Source organism: Oenanthe melanoleuca, chromosome 5 (genome assembly GCF_029582105.1).
Source record: "Oenanthe melanoleuca isolate GR-GAL-2019-014 chromosome 5, OMel1.0, whole genome shotgun sequence".
In the NCBI taxonomy this organism is placed as follows: Eukaryota; Metazoa; Chordata; class Aves; order Passeriformes; family Muscicapidae; genus Oenanthe; species Oenanthe melanoleuca.
Window position 1 is genome coordinate 20,448,538 of NC_079339.1, and position 24,704 is coordinate 20,473,241.

Here is a 24,704-nt window from a genome sequence, read left to right on the forward strand (position 1 = left end):
TCCAGCTGTGGAGGGGATTGACAGAGGAGCTTTGGTGGGTACATGGCATCTGGCCAGGGTCAACCCCACTACACTGCTCATGCTGTGCACATTGGTATAAAGGCATTCCAAATGTGCTCAGGTGTACTCAGCACATCATTGATCAGACTGAAGGACCCACCATCACACCATCCCACAAACACTGACATGCAACCCCCAGCCTTTTCTCTAGTGAGCCTGGTTTTATCCCTTTCTCTCTTCAAATCTAGTTTAAAACTCTTTTAATGACACCTGTTAACTCTTGGGCAAAATCCTTCTTCCCCTTCGAGAAAGGATTGCTGCTAAAGCATCAACAAAGGATCAATACAGAAGTTCCATGTGAGTCTGCCCACATTGCTGGCAGAAAAATGCAACCAAGAAGACACCTGAAACACTTGAGATCCTCTGGATCTCAGACCAGTTCCAACCATAAGCAAGCTATTCCTGTCTTTTGTTTACACTAAAGTACCTAAGACAAATTGGTGCAATTTGGTGCAAAAGACTACTGGGCCCTCACTAAAAAAAAAGCCATATAAACTCATTTCTACTAGATAATAGAAAACCAAATTAAGTCTGGAGGCTGAATTGATTAGCAACAAGTATGAGTGGAAGACTGTTGAAAAGATCATAAGCTGAATACTATCACCACATGTATAAATGCAGGAGGAAAGGTCTCCCTGTCCTGTACCAAACTTGTCTTCTGTCACAAATTTGTGAATTGTAGCAGCGGATTCTCTGAACTGTTTTAATGAATGAATGTCTGGGAGCTGGAGGGAGCTTATCAGCAGGAAATAGGAAGGTATTTCCCAGACACATTTGAAAGCCTAACCTAGCATTCAACCAGCCAAAATACCTATACTGAGCAAAGAAAAAACATTTCCCCATTAAATGATATTTTATATTTTTCGATGTCTCATGAGATGTGGGAATAGATCCTTACGAAAACTTTTGCATCAAAAACCCCATTTTATTTTCTACCAGTGTGATTTTCCATTGTTATTTTTCTTGCACTCAGCATACATTAAGGCACATTAATACAGGCAAGAAGCAAGGCAGCCTGTCAGATATTTCAAAATGCACCATGGGCAATGATCGGTCTAGGATGAGTGAACAAAATCTGTTTGTTCAGCAAACTTAATTTTAGCTGAGAACCAAGAAATGTGTGTATAGCACAGACATATGATAAGTTAACTGGGCTCAAAAATGCACCATATAGCTGGGCTTTTGGGACAGCAGAAAATGTTTTGATGCTTCATGTCTCAACTCTGCCTTTTAACATGAAGAAGGAAGCATTACAGTCACTGTGAGGGATGACAGATTTTTAGTTTGCACATTCTCTTGGACTTCTGAAATGCTAGGAAGAAAACATCCATAGTTAAGGCTTCAGGATAGGAGGAGAGTCTCCACAAGCAGAGTAGCTAAGGTGAGATTTAAAGAACCCAATAAGACAAGATTATGTACTTTTAAAAATTCAGCTATTAGCTCTCCCTGTGAAAGAACATTTTACTCTGCTAAATTGTTTTAGGGCTTATAAGCTGGCATTTTCATGGTTTTAATTCCTGCAAGGAATTTCTTGGAAAGTTACTGTAAATTTGTGATTTGTATTCTCTAACAGGTCCATAGGAAAACAAGAAAACCCCTGAGACATATATCAGCATATAAGATACAGCATCCAAATTCTCTCTCACACCAGGATGGGAATTGAAACTCAGCGTAGTTTAAGAAGCTCAGCAAAGATATTCAGGAGACACTGTATGAACAGTCAGACAACAACCAAGGCTTGTGCTCCCCTTCCCTACCAGTTTTCTGCCATGCATTCCAGCATACCCACGGAGCCAGAGAAGCTGACTTGCATAACAATACTCTGAGTTACCTTTTCAGCAGGTTTACCGTCTCGGGAGGTGATGTTTCTCCTCGTTTCCCAAACTATCCCTGGACCTTCTCATCCTACTAGCCCACTGGAGACTGTTCCACAGAGCTGCCTGGACCCCCCCACAGCATCCACCCTGTGGAAGAAACACAGATTGAGAAGCTGTGATGCAGCAAATAAATCTTCTCTAGACATAAACTGAAGACATTGAAAGATAATAACTCAGGTAGACTAAGCCATGATCTAGAGCTGCCATACAAAATCTGAGGAGCGAGGGGAGTTGTAGGATTTCAGTGCCCCCTCAGTGTTTGTATGTTGACAGAACTGCTGGGGGCACAGCTAATTTCAAGACTTTTAAGGCACAAATATAATCAGGGATTTCAAAGGCAGCCATTAGTCAAGAATGTGATCACTTAATCTAGCAGATGACAACCTGTTACAAATGCCTGTATTTTTGCAAACTTAGTAGTAATAGGAAGGAGGTGGTTACTTCTGTATTTATAGCTTCATCATACACCATACAGGGCAATGTGGTAGAAATTAGGCCTTTTCCTCTCATTAGTGATGGTGAAACAAGTCTGTGTACACCTTTTGAGGGCATGGCATTCCTTCCATCACTGGAAACTTTCTTCTTCTAGAGTTTATATACACAGCATGGTAAAAGTTAAAATTGGAAAAAGGTCTAAAAATCAATTAATTTGATAAATAATTTTCAAGCTATAGCCTCTACATACTGCATCAAATTTCTAAATTAGTAATAACCAAAGATTAATGCATAAAATTTCATACCTCCAAAATACAGATAACTATGAGATATGAAACTGGCCTTTTTTTTTTTTTTCATCTTTTAAAAGCATTGTTCATTTGCTAAAGAAAAATAAATTCTACTTTCTCTTGTTTATGCCAAAAGACAATTGAGTAAATTGTGACTTCAGATAACCCATAAGTCACTGATTCTGTTTTTCAAAGACCTGCCTGCTTTCTATTCCTTTGGCCTTGGCTGCCTAGCAACCTCCACAGAGCTTTCTTAGTCTATACTAATTCTGGAGAGTTTTCATTTATATATTTATTTATGAGAATGTCTATAAGGGGGTTACAGAAACAAAGAGCTGTTTGTTCCATCTGTCTAACAGTGGATTCCAAACATGTCATCTCAGTGTCTCAGTGAAGGACACACTCCTTGGTTTTGCAGAGAGGTACCTGCCTTCTTGATTTTGCTTGGGGACTGAGCAAATCTCAGTTTCTGCTAGACAAAAGCTAAGTCTCTGTAGGAAGCTACTGATGTAACAGGCACTGGTACTTCTTGCCCTCCCTGTTGGTTTGATTCATTGGTAAGTTTTCTCACCCTGGAATCCTAGGTGCTTATGTAAGGTTACTGTGCTCATGCAGCCTGCAGCTCTTACTTAACATGAAGACAGTTTGTGCTTCTGCTCTGGGTCACCAACAGCTCCAGTCTCAACCAAGCTCTAGAGGGAAGTGGAGGTTAAAGCTGATCTGCTGTGTCTGTGACTCAAAGCAGGAAGTGTCTGTGACTCAATCTGGAAGGTTTGGATGGGATTGCTTGTTATAATAAGTAGTTTGAAACAGGATATGAACTGTCTTTCCCTGAGCCAGCCACCAGCTTTGCATGAAAATGCTATTTCCCCAGGAGTTTTTTGTTGGCTTTATTTTTTTTCCTTCATTATAAGTGCAAAATTGAGGATGTCACAGAAAATATCCCTATGCTGCATTAAGAAAATACTTATTCTCTTGCCACTTCTATTCAACCAGCACTTTGCAAATATTTTATGCCCTTATCAACACAGAAATCTCTTCCAATTGAAAAGAAGGGGCGGGGGGGAAGAGACTGAAATGAAGAAATGATCAAATATGTGCCCTGAAGAGCTTAACAGGCTCTCTCAAATGATATGGTAAAGAAATGCCAGGTATTTCTAGCCTGCATCCCATGGTGGAGATGTGGGGTTGGTGTCTCACTATTTCCACCCCTGAACTCAGATGGAAGAGTTTGCATTTACTTCTGGATCAAACTGAAGCCTGAAACACAGCAAATCAATATGTCTTAAGATATCTCAATATGCCTTAATCACTTCATTCAATTTTTTTCTGATTAAGCTGACCTTTGGCTATATTTTAGCCTTAAAGGACATGCAGGGAATCTGTGACAGAACAAAAATCTGAAACCAAATCTTCTAAATTCCACTCAATTTCTTACCAACAGAGCTACACACATAAAGATTAGGTTGTTGTAAATTTGTAGGGTTGTAGAAGCATTTTTAAATCTCAGTGTTTACATATACTTAGGCATCAATAAAAAATTACTCCCAATTCAGTAGCAGGAAAAAAAATATATTAAAAAAATCTCTGCAATATTGCATTAAGCAATAAAAATATATATGTTGGGTGGCATATTGGTGGCCAATGAAATAAAATAAGAGCAACACATGAATGATATGAATTATTCAAAAATAACCTGCTGGTTAAAAGAGTGACATTTTGTAGAGCAACTTATAAGCAGTGAAAATACCCATGGAAACTAAAATAGGCAAAATTACTCATTAAGCAGGAGGAAGAAAGTTACTGGAAGTAAACAAAGACCTGGGATTTCTTTTTTCTACTTGTGGGCTAATTATAAACAATTTTCTTAGTTCCTTTCCCTCTGTTATTCCACACAATTATATAAATTTGTAGTTAGCAGCAAATATCTCAATTCTTACTCCTCTGAGTAATTGTAATACAAATAAATTCCAAATATAATCCAAAACTAAGTAGTTGCTTATTGAAAATGAGTTTCCATATGTATGTTCATTTTTCACAGAACATGATTATTATAGCAAAACTTGAGCATGTGGTGTTTCCTCCTCTTACAAAGTATGATCACAATTACATATGTTTTTAAATGTTAAGTCAAACTCTCTGAAAATAAACCTACTGAAGTGTACCAGAACCACAGACTAGCATATCTGCTTTCTCACTTACTTTTGTGAGAAGTCTGCTTTTGATAAGTTCAAAGTCATGTAAATAGAAAATAGAGAAAAATACTTTTTCATGCATTTTTATAAAAAAAAAAAAAAACTATAATGGGTTTTCTACAGAATGAATAAAATTGAACTATACAAAAAGAGCTAGCAAAGGAAATTCAATCAGAGAAAATGAACTTTCTCAAGGTATATGGAAAAAAAGGTTGCAAGCAGCCCCGTCCAAAATTTCAGGGTATAATTAGGTACTAAATCTACTACATTTACACTGGAAAACCTCACCTGCCATGTGCTTATGCTCCCAAAAGAGTATACCAAAATGAGAGATAATCCTTCCTTCCTTCCTTCCTCCCTCCCTCCCTCCCTCCCTCCCAGAAAAAGAGAGAGATTTAAAAGGGTTTGGAAAAGTTCATTACAAAGGAAATTAAGCTTTAGGGGGAAAAAGAGAACAAGAAAATTATTGTCAATATGAAAGTATAATCTTTGCTTGAATAACTAACTCACCAAGGAGAATTGCAAGGAACCTTTTGATAACAATCAATGGTATTATTCCAACACTCTGCTCCTCATTTCAAGTGCACCAATTTTACTTCAGACTTAAGCCAGCAGCTGACCAAAATTTGGTCTAAAATATTTAAATATTTTCTATCCATTCATTGTGGCAGTAAGTAAGAAAAACTCACTGAAGTTATAATCTGGCTTTAGTGATTGCTCTCACAGCAGCTATGTTTTTATAGATTGCAAAGAGATGAAAAGAGCTGCAGTAAAAGGAAGATTTGTTAAAGAAAGACTACACACAGTAACATATGCTACCATGATAACAGTAAAGAACATAAATAAGCAGAAGAGAAAACACAGTTACCCAGTTCCTGCTATTCTTAATAAATATCACTAACAGGGTAACATTCAACTGCCAAAATATATAACAAAATCTATGTTATACCCTGTTAGTACGTCTGGCCCTGAGTTGCCATTCCACAAGAGCACAAGTTTCGTGTAGATTCAAGGCCTTATCTGCCTGCTCCTGAAGTCTTAGATATCCTAGGATGTGTGAAATAGTATTAGATTCTGTTAATTATGAATCTGAATCACTTGCAAGCTGTTAGTAGAAATAGTACCCTTGTTAAGCAACAAGAGTAAAATCAATAGAACAGAACATTGTAGTGTGCTATGCCCACATAAGACTTTCTACTCAGGGTACAAAGAGAAAATACTAGAAAGTTCCTAAAGAAAGGTGTCTGTATACAAATTCTTTATTAGCAGTAAATATGAAGAACCTAGAGTTAAATCTCACCTCTGACTGCTGACTCACTGTGCAGTAAAACAAGCCACTGGTGTTTTCTTGATGGTTTGAAAAAGTGTTCCTGCTAGCTTCCATTCCCTTCTGGTTTTGACACATTCTGCTATTCCAGAGCTCTATTTTATTTAACATGCTTAACAAAATTGAACCTTTTTTAGACTTCAAAATTGGTCAAACCTCCATAAACTCCGATTATTTATGGACATGTCTGTAACTATGTTTTTTCCTGATTTCCATTTTTTAATGATCTTTTAGTATAGTTAAACCCTGAGTAAGGATTATTCTCCTGCATAAAACCTGTGCTTTCAATATATACTGCACTTCTGTTTTCTTCTTTCAAGAATGCCAGATGGAAACAACCCAAATAATAGTTGCATGCCTAGTATGCTAATATATTTATACTTCTGCATTTGAGTTAAGCAGATGGGGATTAAGTAATTCTGCATGACTATCTCTCCAAAACTAGTTCAGATAAGGTATACATTCTAAATTCTGAAATAATTTTCTCTGTGATCTGCTGCAGCAAAGATATTCACTCATACACTATTGATTGGAAATGTTTTTGTACATCTAATCAATAAACGAGTTAATATGTGTTAAACCAATCTTCTAGACTATTTGTCTTGCTCAGCCTAACTAATACAAAGCTGTGAGTGATTCATTTCAGAGCAGCAGTACAGTGTGAAAACCAGACTGGTGTCTTTTTATTGTGTCTGTGTGTGATTGTAAACACAAAATGTCATTAAAAATATTTTTCCCTGACAATATTTCCCCCATTTTAAGATCAGTTCTATTGACTCGTAATAATGGTCTCCAGATACTCATCTGACAAATGGCTGTTTTAATTTATTTTTTTACTGTGAAAGATTTGACCTGGTTTGTTCATCTATAAATACACATTTTTGTGCTGTAGACACAAATATGCATTTGTTTTAGCTTTCATCCCTGCTGTGTTCGTATAACACAGTGTGATATTCACAAACAGAAAGTAAAGAGATTGAAGAACATTTGATAGTATTGTCTAGCATTTTAAATACAGCAAAATAAATAAATTAGTGCCCACTTCATCAAGTGCTAAATTCAGTATGGCTGAAATGAAACAGTGGGCCAGAGAGAAAAAAACTCTTCATCTTAGGGTGAAAAACAGCTCATGTTGTTGACAAAGCAATAGGATGAGTGCTACTGAGTTCTACTGAACTGATAATTTTAAACTTACATTCACCATCCCTGCTAACATATCTGATGTACCTCTAGCTTAGCAATAATTATAAGGAATTTTGCCATACCAGAATGTAATATCATCAAAGGAGTCTGTGAGGATCTTTATCTCTCCAAAAAAGGAAGGTGACAGTCTTAAAAGATCTAGATCCACAGAAAGATTCAGAAAGCAATTCTGAGTTCCAGAATCCTATTTTAAGCACAGTAAGACACAAGTCATTATTATTGAAAAGAAGTTAAACCCATTTTTCCTTCTTTTCAAAATGGAAACTAAAATTCCGTATTATTATTAGCATTGTTATTATTATTTATGTGAATTATCCCTATTTTCTATTCCTCTGCTGGTGTATATGTTGCTTATATCAACATTTTACTAATCTTTTACCTACTTAACACAATTTTGCAGAGTTTTCAATCATTAATTAGAAGCAAATTTCTGTAAATCAGCTTCAGAAACAAAGCATGGAAGACAAGCAGCTGGCACTAAATGACTCTTAGATCTGTTCTGACCCAAGTAATTTTTTAATTCTATTGCATGAAAGGAATTACAGGATTCTTCTACTCACTAGTTCATGTGGATACTTCCTAGTCACAATTCATTTCCCACGTCAGAAAGTTTCCAAATACGGAAAATTTCAATTATATTAATAATGCAAAAGACCTACCCCATTATTTAATCCATTTTCTGCCCTTTGTACCCTCAAGGTATTGTGAAAGAAAGTGACATCATTTGGTGGTTTTGCACATGGAAGAGTTATTCCCTGAGTTATCAAAAAGAAAGATTTTGAAATATGCCTGCTTTGTAGGTGATGAACTTCTTTCAGAAGGATTTGAAGAATATGATTTGTCTTATACTAATGAAGAACATTATTAATTTTACAGTATATGTGCAGAGTCACATATCCTTGATACCCTTGAGGTGAGTATAAGATGGAGACTGACAAGCAGGGACTGAAGCACAGCTAACATTATTCCCTGCAACATACTGAGTAGAAATAGCTGAGGCTTGCATTGCTGGAAGGTGGTGTGCACTACTACCTCCAAAAGAGCAGGCAAAAATCCCCAAATTGTTATTGAAAGCTGAAAAAAATCCCAAACAATCTGTGTAGAGCCATTAGAGAGTAAAGATCAAAATATTTTCATTGAGTCCTATTGCAACAGTGTAGTCTACTAATACAAAGCAAAGCAGTTAAAAAATATCAGTTGCTTTCTTATCTGCAAATTGTTCAAAAATTAGTGATGTATTTCTTTGCTAATAATGATATTTTCAAAATTTTTCCAAAAATAAATACAGCTAGAAGCAATTAAAACAAATAAATTAACAGATTGATTATGTGTGATTGGTCATATAGTGTGATATTCATGGTTCAGACTGGATGATGCAACTTTAACAGACAGAAAGAGGTGAGAAAAATATTTGAACAACTTTGGGAAAAGAAACAGAGGCTTTAAACATGGAAAGGACATAAAAATAATTTTCTCTCCTTTAAAAATATGTTTTGGAAATTATCTTCCATTTAAAACTACTCTCTTCCCCCTGAAGAATAAAAAGGGAATAGTCACCACATCTCTACCAGGAACATTTGCTTCCTGTTACACTGATTACCAAGATGTGAAAAATACCATCAGTTCCAGCTCAATAGTCCAGTTTTCCAAAACTGTCAAAACCATATTCATGAAAAAGAAGTACCCACACAAGCATAATGAAACAATCTGATAGAAAATGGCACAAACATAACCACAGGCAGTGGTGCCCAGCTTATGAACCCTCATTAAGATACATGAACTCAGCTTGTAAATTTTTCTCTCCAAAATATGCAGTGCCCATTTTCACACTGCAAATCTGGAGTCGAATAAAGTTAGCATCTAGCAGGCTTTAGAGTCTCAGAGCAGACCTAGACTTTGCAAGCAAATTATCTGGTTCAGCATTTTAGAAATATTTGCAAGCAGAATTCTATCATCTCAAGTATTAATTTATATGGTCTGGGAATCACAGTTGTACTTGCATTATCTAGACATTAATGCCACTTTTCTTCATTGCAAATGAATGGTGAAATGTGCAGAAATATCCTTTTTGCTTTTTTTTTTTTTTTTAATCTACACTTAAATTTAGTCTACTTTTTTAGATACAGTGCAATGCATGTGTAATAACTCATAAATTTTTGTTTAATATAATTAAAAGTGTGGACTACCCATACATCCCAAGGAAAAAAAGAATGTTGGCTATTTAAAAGACCAGGAGTGCAAACTTTCTTCTTTGGCATATAATCTAGTAGATAAAGTACTTGCAAGGTATGAGGGTCACTCAATTCAATTCCTACTTCAGTTTGAACTGAAGCTCTTCCAGAAAAAAAATTATTTCATAGCATTAACATTGGAAAAGAACATCCATGATCACCAAGCCTAACCATCAACAAGCACCACCACAATGTTCACCATGAAACCATAGCCTCAGCTGCCATATCCACATGTTTGAGCACTTCCAGGGATGGTGATTTATCCACTTCCCTGGGCAGCCTGATCCAATGCTTGACAAGCCCTTCTGTGAAGAATGTTTTCCTAATATCCAATCTAAAACTCCCTGGCACAACTCGAGGCCATTTCCTCTCTTCCTGCCACTTGCTACCTGTGAGGAGACAAACTCTCACCTGACTACAGCCTCTTTTCAGGTGGTTTACAAGTGATAAAGCAGACTTCATGCAGCTGAAGCAGAACCACGTTTGCTAGCCATGTAAAATTTCTGGAGATAGAAAGAATAGAGGGAGTACACAAGGTGGCAGTCTGGACATGGAATGATAGTACTGGGATTTGGGATTATGACTACAGTAACCAGACCATATAAAATCTACCTTCAAAATCAGTAATCTGAAGCTGGTCTGAAAATCAGCTGTAGTCTTTTTAGCCTACCTTAGACATTGTTCACCAGAATATTACAAAGATCTTAATCTACATATATTAGATACAATATATTGATTAGTATCTTGGAATGCACTCCAGAAAAAACAAGTTTGTTCTCCTTAACAGCACACTCAAAGCATGGAAACTTTTTGAACAGAGCTCAAGAGATTTCAGCTCAATTAAATCTACAGTACACAAAATCTCTGCATGTATTCTTGGTTGCCTAGTCATATTTCAAGAAGGGTGAAGAGAACACCTCACTGAGACCTACCATATGTTCAACCCCCTGAAAAAAGATTGTTACAAGTTTTATCTAAATAATTATAGGCTGAAAATTTTATCACTTTTTGAATTTCTGTCTTGGATATTCACAACATTTTGTATGAAAGGCCATTTTTATCCAAGATTAGGGAAAGTAAAAAAGAAAAAAAAACAATCACACCTTGTGTGACTGCAGTTAAGGTTCTGTAGGGCTGGGCTGTACAGGAACTTGTGGGGTAATTTCTCCACTAAACAGGGAATTGTGCTGCACACCTGCTTAACTTGTCAAGCAGCAGCACACATTGACCGGGGGACCAAGTTCAGAACACGAGACATAAAAAAAAAACAAAAAAAGAAAAAAACCTGGACCACATTTTACACTTGTATTCAGTAAAATAAGGAAATACACAGCTATACCGAACTCCCAAGGTGGGGGGGGAGGGTGGGGGGGGGTGGGAAGCAAAATAACTCATCTAGAAACAAATAATTATGGAACTTTGGAAAGATTTCAGACCAAAAATTTGAAAAAAATGACAGTCTACATGCCGCGGAATTTCAGCAGGTATCAATGTTTTAAAGAAGAAACTTCAGTTTTGCTAAACACCCAAAAAAATCTATAAATTTGACAGCAAATTGCCATGATTTTCCCCCTTTCTTCAAAATACTCTTCAGAAATAAAATTTAATCTTTGGCTGAGATCCAGTAAAATCAGTCTATATTTCAACTTGAGAAACAGATATTGCACCCAAGCGACTAAAACCCCCTAAGAAAACTCACAAATCCAGCAAACTAAGCTGCTATTAGACTTCAGATACTGAAGTTAAGAGACCATCATATTTGTTACACACCTTTGTCTAAGGTGGTGGGTTTAGTGGTTTAGAGAAATATTAAATTCTCTCATGAAGAATTTCAGATCTCCTCTTTACAGATCACTCTCCACATTTTCTCTGATTTTCCCTAGCCTGTGGCCAAGGAAGATGATACAGCACCCAAGCTCCTGAAACAATCACATGGAGATGTGATTCCAGTATATCCAGGGCTCCATCTATTCTCTAGTTACATGCTATTATTTCCAAAGCCTGTGTTTTCTTCAATCCAAATCATGCAACACAGTCATGAGGTGAAAACTCATTTTCTGTTGACTTGCTAATTAAGAAAGTAGATGGAATACTGGAAACATGTATTACTAAACTTTTTCTTTTTTTGTTCCTGTCAAGAAGTTTAACACAATTTGTGAAAGCTTGGAAATTCTAGCTGTTGCATTTTGACTCATATTTATTCATTAGAAAAATCAAAATTAAGCAAAGAAAATTGGCATGTGTTTCTGAAAGCCAGTTCTAGAATGAGATGGAAACTTGCAATCCCCTTAATTTCTACGCTTAAAGAATAATCAGTGCAGAGAAAGAATACCTAATGTACAAACATCCACTCAATTCTTCACTTATCAGCTAAGGTAGTCAAGAGAAATGTCATTATACAAAACTGATGTTTGCTTCAGTAGCAGAGGGAATGAGAACAGAACACTTTATAAACACCTCCAAGGAATTGATAAGGGATGACTGCAGTTATCAGCATCAGAGGCATAGACAAGGAGCTTCTCACCCGTTGCCAATGCCACAGGCTACCCAATCATTCCATCTATAATGACACCCACAGGAAAATATCTGGGTCTGTACTCTGCATACTTCCAAAACATCCAGCACTGAGCATTTCTCCCTCCTAAATATATATTGTAAAAGAGTTTCTAAGGAGCCATCAAATGAATTTATATACTCATAATTCAGCAGATTCCTGACTACTGACTGCTTTCAATGGCTTAGAGCTGCTAGTAGCTAGAAAATTTATTTTACTTCAGGTGAAAGAGTTCTCTGTGTGCATAAAAGCAGGATGCAAATTCTACATTGTATCTTATTGAGTTCCAGATGGTCACAGACAGCAGCACAGTGACAAACATAACATTCCTGAGTAATCACAAATATGCTAAATAAGTACAGCATATACAGCACACCTGGATGGTTACCTAGACTGACTTTCTATGTGTGAATTATTTCTTCAGAAATGAAATAATTGTTGAGCTAGCCCATTTTTACTTTTCTGAATCACGCATACAGCTAATGGCTCTGATTCCCATCCTAAGAAATATGCATAGCACAGGAAGATTTTACTGCAGCCACGGCAGGGCTATTTAAGCAAAGGAAAATGTCTCCTTAAGAGCTGGTTTCTTTCTGTGCTTGTTCACATCACAGAGAAATAGAGCTAATGCTACGCTGCTATGAGTGCTTTATGCATTCTGACAAACCAAACGAGGTTTGTCAGGAGAGGCTCTAGGCAGCATGGAACTGCTGCAATTTTACATCTCATTGATTACTGCAGTGGCAATTGAAAATGGTTCTCTGCTTTCCACGTGATATTAAAAATACTGTTGCAGATCTCAGAAAAATATGCAGGTCCTTCAATGAAGGGAGAACTTTGTACACAGCATTGTTTCCTCTTGAATTTGAGTCAGGCCTATCTGACCTTTAAGAAGGCTAATAATAAAGCAATAAGGTGACACACAGTAAAGCATGTCATTCTGTGAGTTGTTCTGCAAGAGGATACATGAAACAAAAGGGCAGTTCAACACCCCCAGGCTTTGGGGATCTGCTTGTTTTGTGGTGTGTGCATCCTGTATACTGCTGGCATTACACAGAGTGTGGGAACCCACACGTCACAACAAACAATACTAAAAGAACAAGGCCTAAAAACAACTGTAGAAAATTAATATTTATTATTACTGTCACACTGCCTTTGTCATTGGCTGGTTTGATGCTTTGGAGAGGTTTTCTATGAATTTTTCAGAATGATTATTGCTTTTATACAAAAATCTCAAATCTTGTCTGTTCCCATGTCTTCAGTGATTTATTTTCTGCTGGATCCAGCAGTCCCTATCCACAGAATGTTACCATTTTATGAGGGACACACATTCTAAGCACAGCAAAACAACCCCAAAAGCACAGAGAATAATCTACAGTGACAGCAGTAGAAGTTTGTTCTACTCAGAGACTGCAAATGACATATGTAGTACCATGTGCTAAGCAAGCTGTGATAGTCACTAACCCTTTGAGGTGCCTAGCAACCCTCAGCAGCATTCAGGAGGAAGAGAAGGTTTTCAGCACTCAACAGAATTAAATTCCTAATAAAACTGTTTACTCAGAATCCTAGCAGCCCTCAATGGTCTCTAAAATCAGGCAGAGGAAAGAATACTTAGCACAAGACCAAGTCATTAGTTACTGCAATCACAGCATCAAAACTAATTTAATTTAACAAGGAAATCTCTGTATTTAAAAATAATGTCAGGCTTATAGAACTTCCCATGGACTGGTCAACAAACTGGGAATCAGAAGATCAAAGCCCTGAATTTCATCATGTCTTTCTGACATTTTTACTATATTATATCTATATACAAATACCTATACCAATGTTTTACATTTACATACTATTCAGGTACATTTTCAGCACACGCCCCATATAAACAGTAATTAGTTCAACAGGCAACCCAATCAATGGAGTTTGAAATGATACAAAAATTGAAAACCAAGTTTCAGTAAATTATTGAGATCTGTGGTATTCCCACCAGTAATAGCCAGTCATGGGAAGTTGCATGCAAAAATTAAACACAAGTATTTCCAGTGACTCACATTAGGACATACTGGGATCCATAGACCAGCTAAAACTAAGTCTGTATGATAAAGAAACATACCATTCAATAAACAAAAGAAGCAAAAACTCAAATGCATTCAAATACTACCAAGTTCTCAATAAAAACTAAGCTGTATGTGAGGACAATTGTTTGATCAGTAGCAGAACAGGAATAGAAAATCTCACAGACCAAAGGTAGCTTTTGAGAATGCACAAATATCTTGCCCTTTCCAGAGAATAATATGATAAAGGCAACAGTCTGCCTAGAAATCCAGTAAGTAATCTCAATAATTATCTTGAGGACATAAAAGACTAAGAATAAATTTTATAAAAAATATTGTCTTGGTTTTCTTGATCCCTTGATATAAATCAAGATAAAGACAAATTAAATAAAGCCAGAGAAGTTATATGGTGATGGGACAAGCCTCCTGATTCTACTTGAAAAAACTGAAGAAGTCATCTGCTAGCCAAACCCAGCAAACATTAGTTTTTCTGCAATAAGAAACTCACACAAAACTTTGTGATGTGTACAATTGCATCTGTGACAGCTGTTCTCATCTACTGGTTATTGGTGTGCTGGAAAGTCCTTAATATCAACTTTAATACTAATGGAATCATTATCACCCTTGGATTTTTCTATACATACACATATAATCTTAGTAACCTATCACCTACTGCTTCATATGGTGATGGTGCCTCACAGAACAAAAACCATTGCAAACTTTTTGGCATACTGAACACAAAGAATATGCTTTTCTATGTGCTTGTTTTTTTTTTTTAATTTTTGTACATGCCATATATCTATATAAACTAAACCTTATAATACCAACAGCAACTTAATCATGTGAGACACAGAATATTTAAAATTTAAAAAAAAAAAAAAAAAATCCCTGAAGTAATGAAGTCCTTTATAAATGTCAATTAGTTATAATAGTTTCTAACATCAATTTTTAGATTGGCTATTATTCAGTATAACTGGGTTCAGCTGTTCCAGAAGGTAATCAACTGCTACAAAATGCCTGACCTGATGATAACAGCCACTGAGAGTTCTGTAAAGAAAACAGTGAAATAGGAATTTCATTAGTATAGCTCTTACACAGAGCAGTGTATTGGAGCACCACAGAATCCCAGAATGGCTGAGGTTGGAAGGGCCCTTTGTAAATCAGCTGATACAAAGCCCATTCTCAAGCCCCCAGGTGCAGTGGCCACTGGCCCTGCACTAGTGCAAGGGGTTGTTCCACAACCTCAGGTACAGAACTTTACATCTCTCTGTGCTGAATTTCATGAGGTTCCTCTCAGCCCATTTCTTCAGCCTTTCAAGATCCCTCTGGATGGCAGCACAACACCCTGAATATGCATACATAACACGTTCTTGGGTCACTTGTTTAATATACTGCCAATTTTGTAATTTCACCTTTTTTTTTCTTTATTTCTTCCTGTGAAATATAAAACCATTAACACTTTACCATTCTTCTCTTGCCATTTGCTGAATCGATAATATATGTATTATGTGGCTTTTTAGCAGAGACTGAATTATTTTCTTACTTTCTGGGAAGTATCTATCACATTACAAATGCTGCTACAAGAAAAAACACCACTGCACCTTGGGCCTATTAGCCACACAACACTCTTCATCTGAATGCATTAAATTGTATTAAAAAATGTGATATAATAAATGAAATCTGTAATTTTATCTTGGTGCTCTATTGAAAGTCTAGGGGCCTAAAGGGCTGAATTATAGCCAAAGGGATTTTTTTTGTCTTTGTTTGGGTGGGTTGGAATTTTTTGAAAAAGAAAATACATACACTAGGACACTAAAGTTCTGATTTTGGGTACTCAGTGATGGAAACCTTACAACCTGAATTTCAGGGTTACTTAAGTCCCAATGAATTCAAAGTTAGGCACCAGCATTTTGTAAATTCAGACTTTGCAGGTATTTAAACTTGGTTACTTGCTTACCAACACATCCAACACAGAATATTAAATAATGTATAGCAATCCACACTTTTGAAAAAGAATTAAGTAATTGTAACACTTTCTAAGAAGTGGAATGATAGTAATCAGTGAAAATCAATAAAATATTTCATAAATGGAATTTTACATAATTTTTAAGTTTTATTACACTATTATTGACATTATTTTGTATTTTAATGAATAAAAATTAAATAAAGCAGGTATGAACCTTTGAATAACTTTGAAACTTTAAACTACATACACATTGTTAATACAGATATAATGAACTGCATTTATGCAGCATTAGTGGCAGTCTCAGTGTAAAGAAAATCTCTAGAAGAATGTTTCAAAGCTAATTGACAAAATACAAATTTTCTCTCAAATTTCCCTTCAGGTCAGAGGGAAACCAAAAACTTGTCCTCTGCCCCAGCTCTTTTCCACTGACAAGGAATGATGGCCTCTGGGGAGGAGATACTGCCAATCACCACAGCCTTGATCATGTATATGGCTGGCACCTGAAGGAATTTTGGACACAAAGCACTATTGGAGGACAAAGAAATTTTACCAGCATATCTCACATTCCCCTAGTCCATCATCTCCTTCATATACCTTACACAAGTCTGATGCAATCATGGGTGCAGAGTCACCCTAAGTCTAAACGCTCTTGTAACCAAAATGATATTGACATGCAGGATATTCAGAGATGAAAGAGTGACCAGAGGGAAAAAAAAAAAAAAAGACTTTATGAATATCTGAAGGGATTTTGAAGAAGAAAATTTAGCATGATACAACAAGAATGAAATGCCTATAAAACAACAATAGTATGAAATGAAGGTAATAAGCTGAATAGTAGCAAAACACTTCATGAGACTGAAATCTACCCAACAGAGACATAATTCTGTAAGGCAGGAACATTTGGAAATAGAGCAGACAAAGCATGAGACAGCATGAAACAATTGTGTACTGATGACACAGAAGGCTAAATCATCTATATTTGCCTTTTTGTCTTTGAGATTACTTCTTCTAGTCAATCATTCTGGAGCACCACTACATTTTAACACCTCTTTCTTTCATTTTCTTTCTCCCTTCCTCTTCCTTTTGAAAGCACTATCAAAATAGATGTGACCTCATTTCTCTTCTTTTTCCTCTGGCTTTAAAGGAACAATCTGTATAATCACTATGTTTACCCAAATGTTTTTACATTTGATTCTTTATATCTGAAAACCTATTTTAAGCTACATCTGGACACAGTGTCCAACATTCCTCTCTTAAAATGTAGTTTTCTATAGTCACATGATTTTTATAAGGTTACCTATCACAAAAGTCAGTGACCTTATAAAAAAGGAGATGAATGAGTGAGGAAAGATTTGGGCTGGAGAAAATGTTAAGTATCATGACTGTTTACCACGAGCACACATCCATATACAAAGTTCATTCACAAAGAATAGACCAAGGCTCTTCCAAAGAGAGCAAAAAGCCTAGAAGCCTGCAGGCATTTTAGAGAAAAGATTTATTATTAACACAAGTCTAGAAAGTAGTATTCAAAAGTTCTTGATGACAGAAGAAAATTAATGCTTCTTTCTCCTTGAAAAAAAAAAAAATCAAACCAATTTTGGCTTTACTGGGAAACTATTTTAAATGCAAGCATATCTGTACATGTTTGTTGAAATGCTCTGTATATGCTAAAGGTGATTTGTAATGAATTTATATGATTTTTTTATATTTTATATAATGTATTTTTTTTTCAAATATTTTTAAATGTCAAAGAGAAAAGGAAGGAACATACAAAGTTACTAGTATCCTAACAGTACATTTTCAGCCAAAAACTACTAATATTTAAATTCTTTTAAAGAAGTTATGCCTCTTATGAAATGCTTATCAATTTTCCAATACAAAAATTATTATCTACTTTGAGTCTCTTGTAAGAAGTGTCTAAAAAATAAGATTTTTATGTATCGCAATCCTCTCAAGATTATTACTATTACAATCAATGTTAATTAATTAAATAATGAATTAAGAATAAGTCAAGACTAAAGCAAGTAATAAAAAAGTAATAACAGTGTAAAACATAAATAAACAGTGGTACTAAAATCTCATGGCTCACTGATACTTTGCATATCATAGGAACCTGAAGAATGCAAGAACTCTAAACAGAAGAACGTACAAAAAGTACTTGGAATAAAATCTAGCTTTGTATCCCTGAAAAACTACATGTACTGAGCTAAGTTTGGAAAAAAACATCCCAAAGAATACTACTGAAGTATTGCTGGTTCCCACTAAACACTAATCTGGTTTGAATTCCAAGGAGATCCTAGAGTTTTTGTTCTCTTATTTATAATACAATGAAAGGAAACTTTGAAAAGTCATTTCAAGCAGAAACCACCCTCCCCAAAACAAGCAAGCAAACAAACAAAGAACCCTAACCCAACTAAAATATTTCTACTAATTTCTGATGAACAGGAAGAAATGTTAAGACAGTCTATTAAACTCAAGTAGAACCTGTTGGGTTTCTTGCCTTGGTAACCCTTACCAACCTCTTAGGATAGGTATTGTGAGATAAATGAATGAGTGCCTTGGAAGAACAAATTATTTAGCCTGACTTGACTCAAAGGCTCCATCATTTGTAATGGACAGCTAAATAAGAAATTATTCCCTCCAACCAGGCTCATTTTAGGGTAGTTATAATGAGCATAATACAGAGTGATATGTCTATTATGTAAAAATAAAGAGGAATTTTTCTGAACATTCTGTATTTTATTATAGTATAAGGGTTTTTTGTTACCTTTATAGAACACTAAGAACAGCTAAAAAAGCTGTTTTACAATAAGTCCCAAACTGACAGATTTTGGAGCTTTGTTTTGTTTGATCAGGTTTTTGTCAACACGTTCTGGAAACCAGGACCCAGTCCTCTGAGCAAAGTAGAAGTGGCAAAACTGAGTTATGATTGAAATCTAGCCTTGCTCTAAATGGAAATATGGAGCCAAATAACTATAGCAGCACTTGGATCCTTTAGCTGCCATGTTCTGGGCCTAGGCACCCAGTTCTGGCTGAAAATGGAAGACTATCCACAATATTTACCTTTAATGCTATGCTTATAAAATGATCAGTCATAAAAAAATGCTGTATATTTATCATACAGCTGCAAATCAGAGAAATTATGTGAATTTACCAAGAAACAAAGAGAAAGTAATATGTTTTAAAAGATGGTACCAGGCTGAGCACAAGCATTTCCACTGAATGCTTTGGGAGGGCAAGTGGTCACGATGATTTTAACACTCCTGTCCATACAATAATTTCCTGATTTTATTTAAATGTAAAAGTAGCAACACTTGCATAGACATCTTCACAAATATTTTCCCTTAAATACACTGTAAAATTAATTAAGAACTTAAAATATGCAAGAATTAAGCAGAAGTTTAACAATTTTATGTAGTTTGAAGGGTTTAGGCACTCAAGTTTGAAAAAAAAAAGTCCAGAAAAGTAGAAAAAATAAGCTTTTGGTTATCTACATGTCCAACTTTCAGAAATAGATGTAGGGGTAAAACACCAATCATCTTTTTTTTTTTTTACTCTTATAGGTGTCATAAATTAAATTTTGTATTTGATACAATCCAATATTATGCACGATAGTTACATTTTTTAAATTAATAACCACTATTTTGAAAGAACTAAATGTTTAGATCTAAACCCACTTTCATTTGTTTCCCAAGGATCTAAAAGATGCTGAACAACTCCAGCCTCTAATGACTTTGCAATCCTATTTTGCACTTGGCTTATTATAGCAACTTGCATTTCTCTTCAATGGCTCAGTCTTGCACGGTACAGAGATCTAGTCCTGATTGATCCAGCAAAGCATCCTGATCCCTGAAGGTTGCATCCAGATCACAGTCTACAAACACTTCAGTAAGGATAACAGAAAAAGTGGAAGGGAGAGTCTTAACACTGCTTTGCCAACACAGAAGCTGAATAAGGCTTATATAAAGAAGGTAATAAAATAAACATATTGCAATAAATTGTTTTCTTTATGGATCAAGGCATTGTCTGATTTGGAACTGTAACTGAACCACAATTCCCTTCCTGAGATTCTTCTTGGATATTCCTTTCCCTACTGAAGGAGTTGAACAACGGCTCAGTCTAGCTTTTCACTTACTCTCAACTGTATGTACTTCATGTACTCTCAACAATAAAATAACTTAATTTTTCAAGCTGGGTTTTTCATTTATGTTCATGAATTATACTTTTTAATACACCTACTTGCTTTTGTATTCGAGTTTTTATTATATCAAGTGTTGGGGTTTTTGTAACTCCATTTTTTATTAATTAATATGTTTCTAACCAAATAATGATCTATAATATTTACACGTAACAGCTGCTAAATTTTGCTGTACTTACTCTGCCCTGTACAAAAGCAAGTATAAAATTATTGTCTTTTAGGAAAAGGGCTCCATTTAATGTTAATGCCCCTGGAATTCCTTCTGTCCATTTTACCTGTACAACAACTCAGAACTGTAGTAGGAGCAGGGAAAAAAATTATAGAAAATTACATTTTCTGTTAAGCATTAATACTGTGTGAAATGCCTTTGGATGAAGGAGGGATGAAAGGGGGAAATGGTTCTTTTAATGATTGGGGCATTCTGTTTGGACTTTGATAGGATCTAATGCATCAATACGAACAATGAGAATAATTACTCAATGACTTTTGATTTCATTTTCTTGGCCAGCTCTGGGACACTGCAAAAGGAACCCAGCTGTTCCTTGATTGCACATTTGATATTAAATGGTGTTATATTTTCCTCAGTGCAATGCAGAGAGTTACTAACACAGCAAGTTGGTTACTATGTATGTTTTCTGTAATACTCGGATTTTAGCAAATTGAGAAGAGTTTTTATAAAGGAATCAGGTTAAGAAAAGAAATAAAGCACACTATGGAAATGCTGTACATGCCACTGATATACATACAGCAGGACTGGACTTAGGGTAACTGTGTTGTATATACACAGAGATTGGATCTAGCAATAAATGCAATTGCACAGTTAAGCTAAACTACATTTACCAATTCTATTTAATAAGTGTTTGCATAGCCTGTACCATAGGACTGTGATCATTCATCTTCCAGTCTATTCAAGCACACTGACATAATCTAACAACATAAGCTTTAAAAAGATAAACATAAACCCAAGCTCCACTATTTTTTTTATTTGAAAGACAGGTCTGATTAAATACATGGTTTACTTTATGTTAGAAGTCAATGGTATTAAATGGTATCATAGGATCTGGAATCCATGCGCTTTGGAGACTGTTTGACACAGGCAAGCTATGCATGTAAATTGTTCAGACATAGGTTTAGTTGTCTTACCCAAAGAACTGAAGTTTGAGGGCTTCAATTTATGCCCTCTGCTACCACAGAAAATGGTGGCAGCTAATTCCTATGCCTTCTGGAATAGTGGTGATAAAGAAACTAGAAACACAAAGTCCATAAAATTCAAATTGAGGATTCTTTGTCCCAAGGCATTAATATTGTATATGCTTGTTGCTTGAAGAGAATTCATCCCAGACCATTACTTTTTGCTTTTTAGTCATGGTGCATAAAAACTGCCTCTCATTTACTCAAATCTCATTCACATTTTTTCAAGAAGAATGAAACTGACTAAGAAAACCTATTTACACTGTTTGGGTAAGTCTGCTGGTAGCATGAGCCAAAATACAATGATCTTTAAAATGAATTTACATTTTAAAAAACAGGATTTTTTTTTTTTAACTTCAGCTCTTTTAAAAGATTGAAGATTAGTATTTTAAAAATATTTCTACTTTTGCACCTACTGCCTGAAGAATGATAAATGCTCAGTTTAATTTATTTTCCATCTGGTAACAGGCATTTACTTCCTTCTAAAGATGACTGATGGGCTGATCACATTTCAATGCAAGAAAGTATCACCAAATAAGGCCAGAATTTTCCATTCGCTTCTGCTGTATTTAGGCAATACTTGTTCCGAAGAATGTTCTAGTTTTTCACCCATATTTAGAAAATGTATTGTGTACCATGGTGAGATAGTTTGTTTCTTGCCAGATCTGAACAAAAAGGCAACACAACGTTAGATAATTTTAGTCATAATGATACCATTCAGTGGAATCACAGTTATGCAATGCTATGTTTTCACAGCATTGTGGAGTTGTGTTAGGATACTAATTTCTTGGCATTGTAGCCCAATTATTTTCATTTATGAACTCAGAGGATGGAGGGAAATTTGCCATGCTAAAATTTGAAGCAGTCCTTTAGCTTTCCACTTTGAGTCCACTGTTGCACATACACTATTACCATAATAGAACAACTGCTATAACAGAACAGGCAAATCAGATGGATTTAAAAAATAGAGCAACACTGTCATTAAATTTTTGATGAACTGCAAAAGAGAGGAATTTAATGCATAGAAAAGTCATGTATGAAGCAGATCTCCTTTGTGGAATGCAAACCAAAGCAAAATGTGGAAAAAAATAAGGTACCATCCTGTTCTTTTCATCAACTGAAGTTTATGCAGACATCTCTTAACCTAACACTTACCACAAAAATAAAGAAAAATACAGTATGTTTGGGAGACAAAAGTGTCAATTATTTTCTTTAAATTCCTAGACAGTCATGGCTCTGACTCATCCAATTTTCTCAGTTTAATAAAATATGACCCTGTGGGAGTAGCCTGTTGCAAAATTTACCATAACTATCTTCTGTCTCCAATATGAGAAATGAATTCTGAACATGTGGAAAACTTCTCCTTTATTTGGTTAGTTAACTGTTGAGCTACCTCTGTGTAACTTCTATCCTGATCATTCTGGCAACAAGTAATTTACGCAACGCAAAACTTTGATAAGGATCTCTGAATTAATGTAAACTTTTCCAAGAACTTTTAAAAGAGGATGAATTAAGGAGGGCGGGGAGAGAGGGTAAAAAATAAAATCGAGAATAATGATTAAATCAATAAACAATTAAGCAATTCACCAAGGCTACTCAAAGTACCAGAGTGCCAAAAGACAAAGACTCAATGTTAAACCAAATTCATAAAAGATACTTAATGTGTCAAGCAGAAGCAAGTAAGCAGGTGATATCCATTTCAGTGTTTTAATTATTTTGTTACCTCCACAGACAGTCATAAATAAAAACAAAAATAAAACTAAAAGTGAAATAAAAACAAGGAGCACAACACTAATCTTTTTCCCTTTCCCTAAGTCTGACAAAATTTTATTGCACTGAATTTCCAATTTATAAGCAGTGATTTATGTATAAGCACAATATACTGGAAGCAGGACATTCAGCCAAAATTCTGATCTTGAAAACCGCTTCTCAAAAAAGCAGTTTTTATTCAGAGTATTTCTGATTCAGTAGCAGACATGCCTTCCTGTGCAGACTCATGGCAACTGACAATGTGAGAAATCGAGACATCACCAAGCCCTTTGGCTGTGCCGGGAGTTTCCTGGGGGTAGGTTGGTCACAGTAAATTTTCCTTAGCTGTGAATTTCACTTTCCTCCAGAGACTCTAAATCTCCTGACCTCTGAGTCACATTTCAAAGTCTACATGCTCTCCATCTGCTTGTTTGCAGAGAAGGGAGAGGATGAGTGTCTGCAGAACTAGAGGAGATTGAAAGGAGATGGTGTCCTGGTTCAAGGTAAAAAGGGACATCTCTGTATTAATGGAGTGCTAAAGAAACTTGTCCTCCATCAGTAGGAAGTGGCTCATCTACTAAATGCATAACAAGCTGGCACATCATTTCAAATGGAAGCAACCAACATTATGAATTATGACCAAAAAACCCTTTATATCCTTAATGTTTGTGAACATTGACAATTGGCAGAGTAGATAAAATTTCACAGTGGCCGGGCAAAAGAGAAATTGTGATTTTTCAACCATTATAGTGTTTGAACCGAAAATAAATGAACAAGAATTTTGGTGTAAAATATGTAGAAAGGCTGATAAGATTTTTCTTGAATACTCTTTATTTGCTTGTTTAGAGTTAGAATACTAAAGTAACATTTAAATAAGCCTATGTTCGCAATTATGTACTCTTAAGAGTAAGAGTTGGTGTAGGCTTATGATCTTGCTTAAGTTTAGGGAAGGAAATTTTAGTTTTTATGAGCCATTCAATTTATGCTCAGAGTAAAATAAGTCAGTAGGAAAATATCACTAAGAGTCTGAATATAAAATAGGGTATGAATTTGCTGGCAGATCAGTAAAAACCTTTCTTAGTAATGGAAAGATAAGAAAAAAAAAATTGACCCATGTCTCCAGCATTATTTAATGAATGGAATTTTTCAGATTAAAGATGTATGAATTTTTTTGTTTTCATCTCTTACTCTGTGTTGAAACACTGTTTTATTTATGGTGATACAGACTGCAATTAAAACTGTGCTTACAAAATGTCTTTAATTAAAGTACCTTTCATGCAACTTAAATCTTATGTTCACAAAATGGCTCCTTAAATCCCATTCCCACTTAAATTGCTTTAAATTCATTTTGATATCTGAAGCCTTATACATAGAGAATGT

The 24,704-nt window shown here is 35.4% G+C and overlaps 1 protein-coding gene across 6 annotated transcripts in view; it reads right to left on the reverse strand.

The window, feature by feature from the left end:
- LRRC4C (leucine rich repeat containing 4C) overlaps positions 1-24,704 on the reverse strand; it is a 478,632-nt gene that overhangs the window by 49,927 nt on the left and 404,001 nt on the right. For all 6 annotated transcript variants that reach the window (XM_056493619.1, XM_056493622.1, XM_056493617.1 and 3 more), the window contains one exon: positions 1,892-2,024. The gene's annotated coding sequence lies outside the window, so the exon portion shown is untranslated. The remainder of the gene's footprint in view (positions 1-1,891; positions 2,025-24,704) is intronic.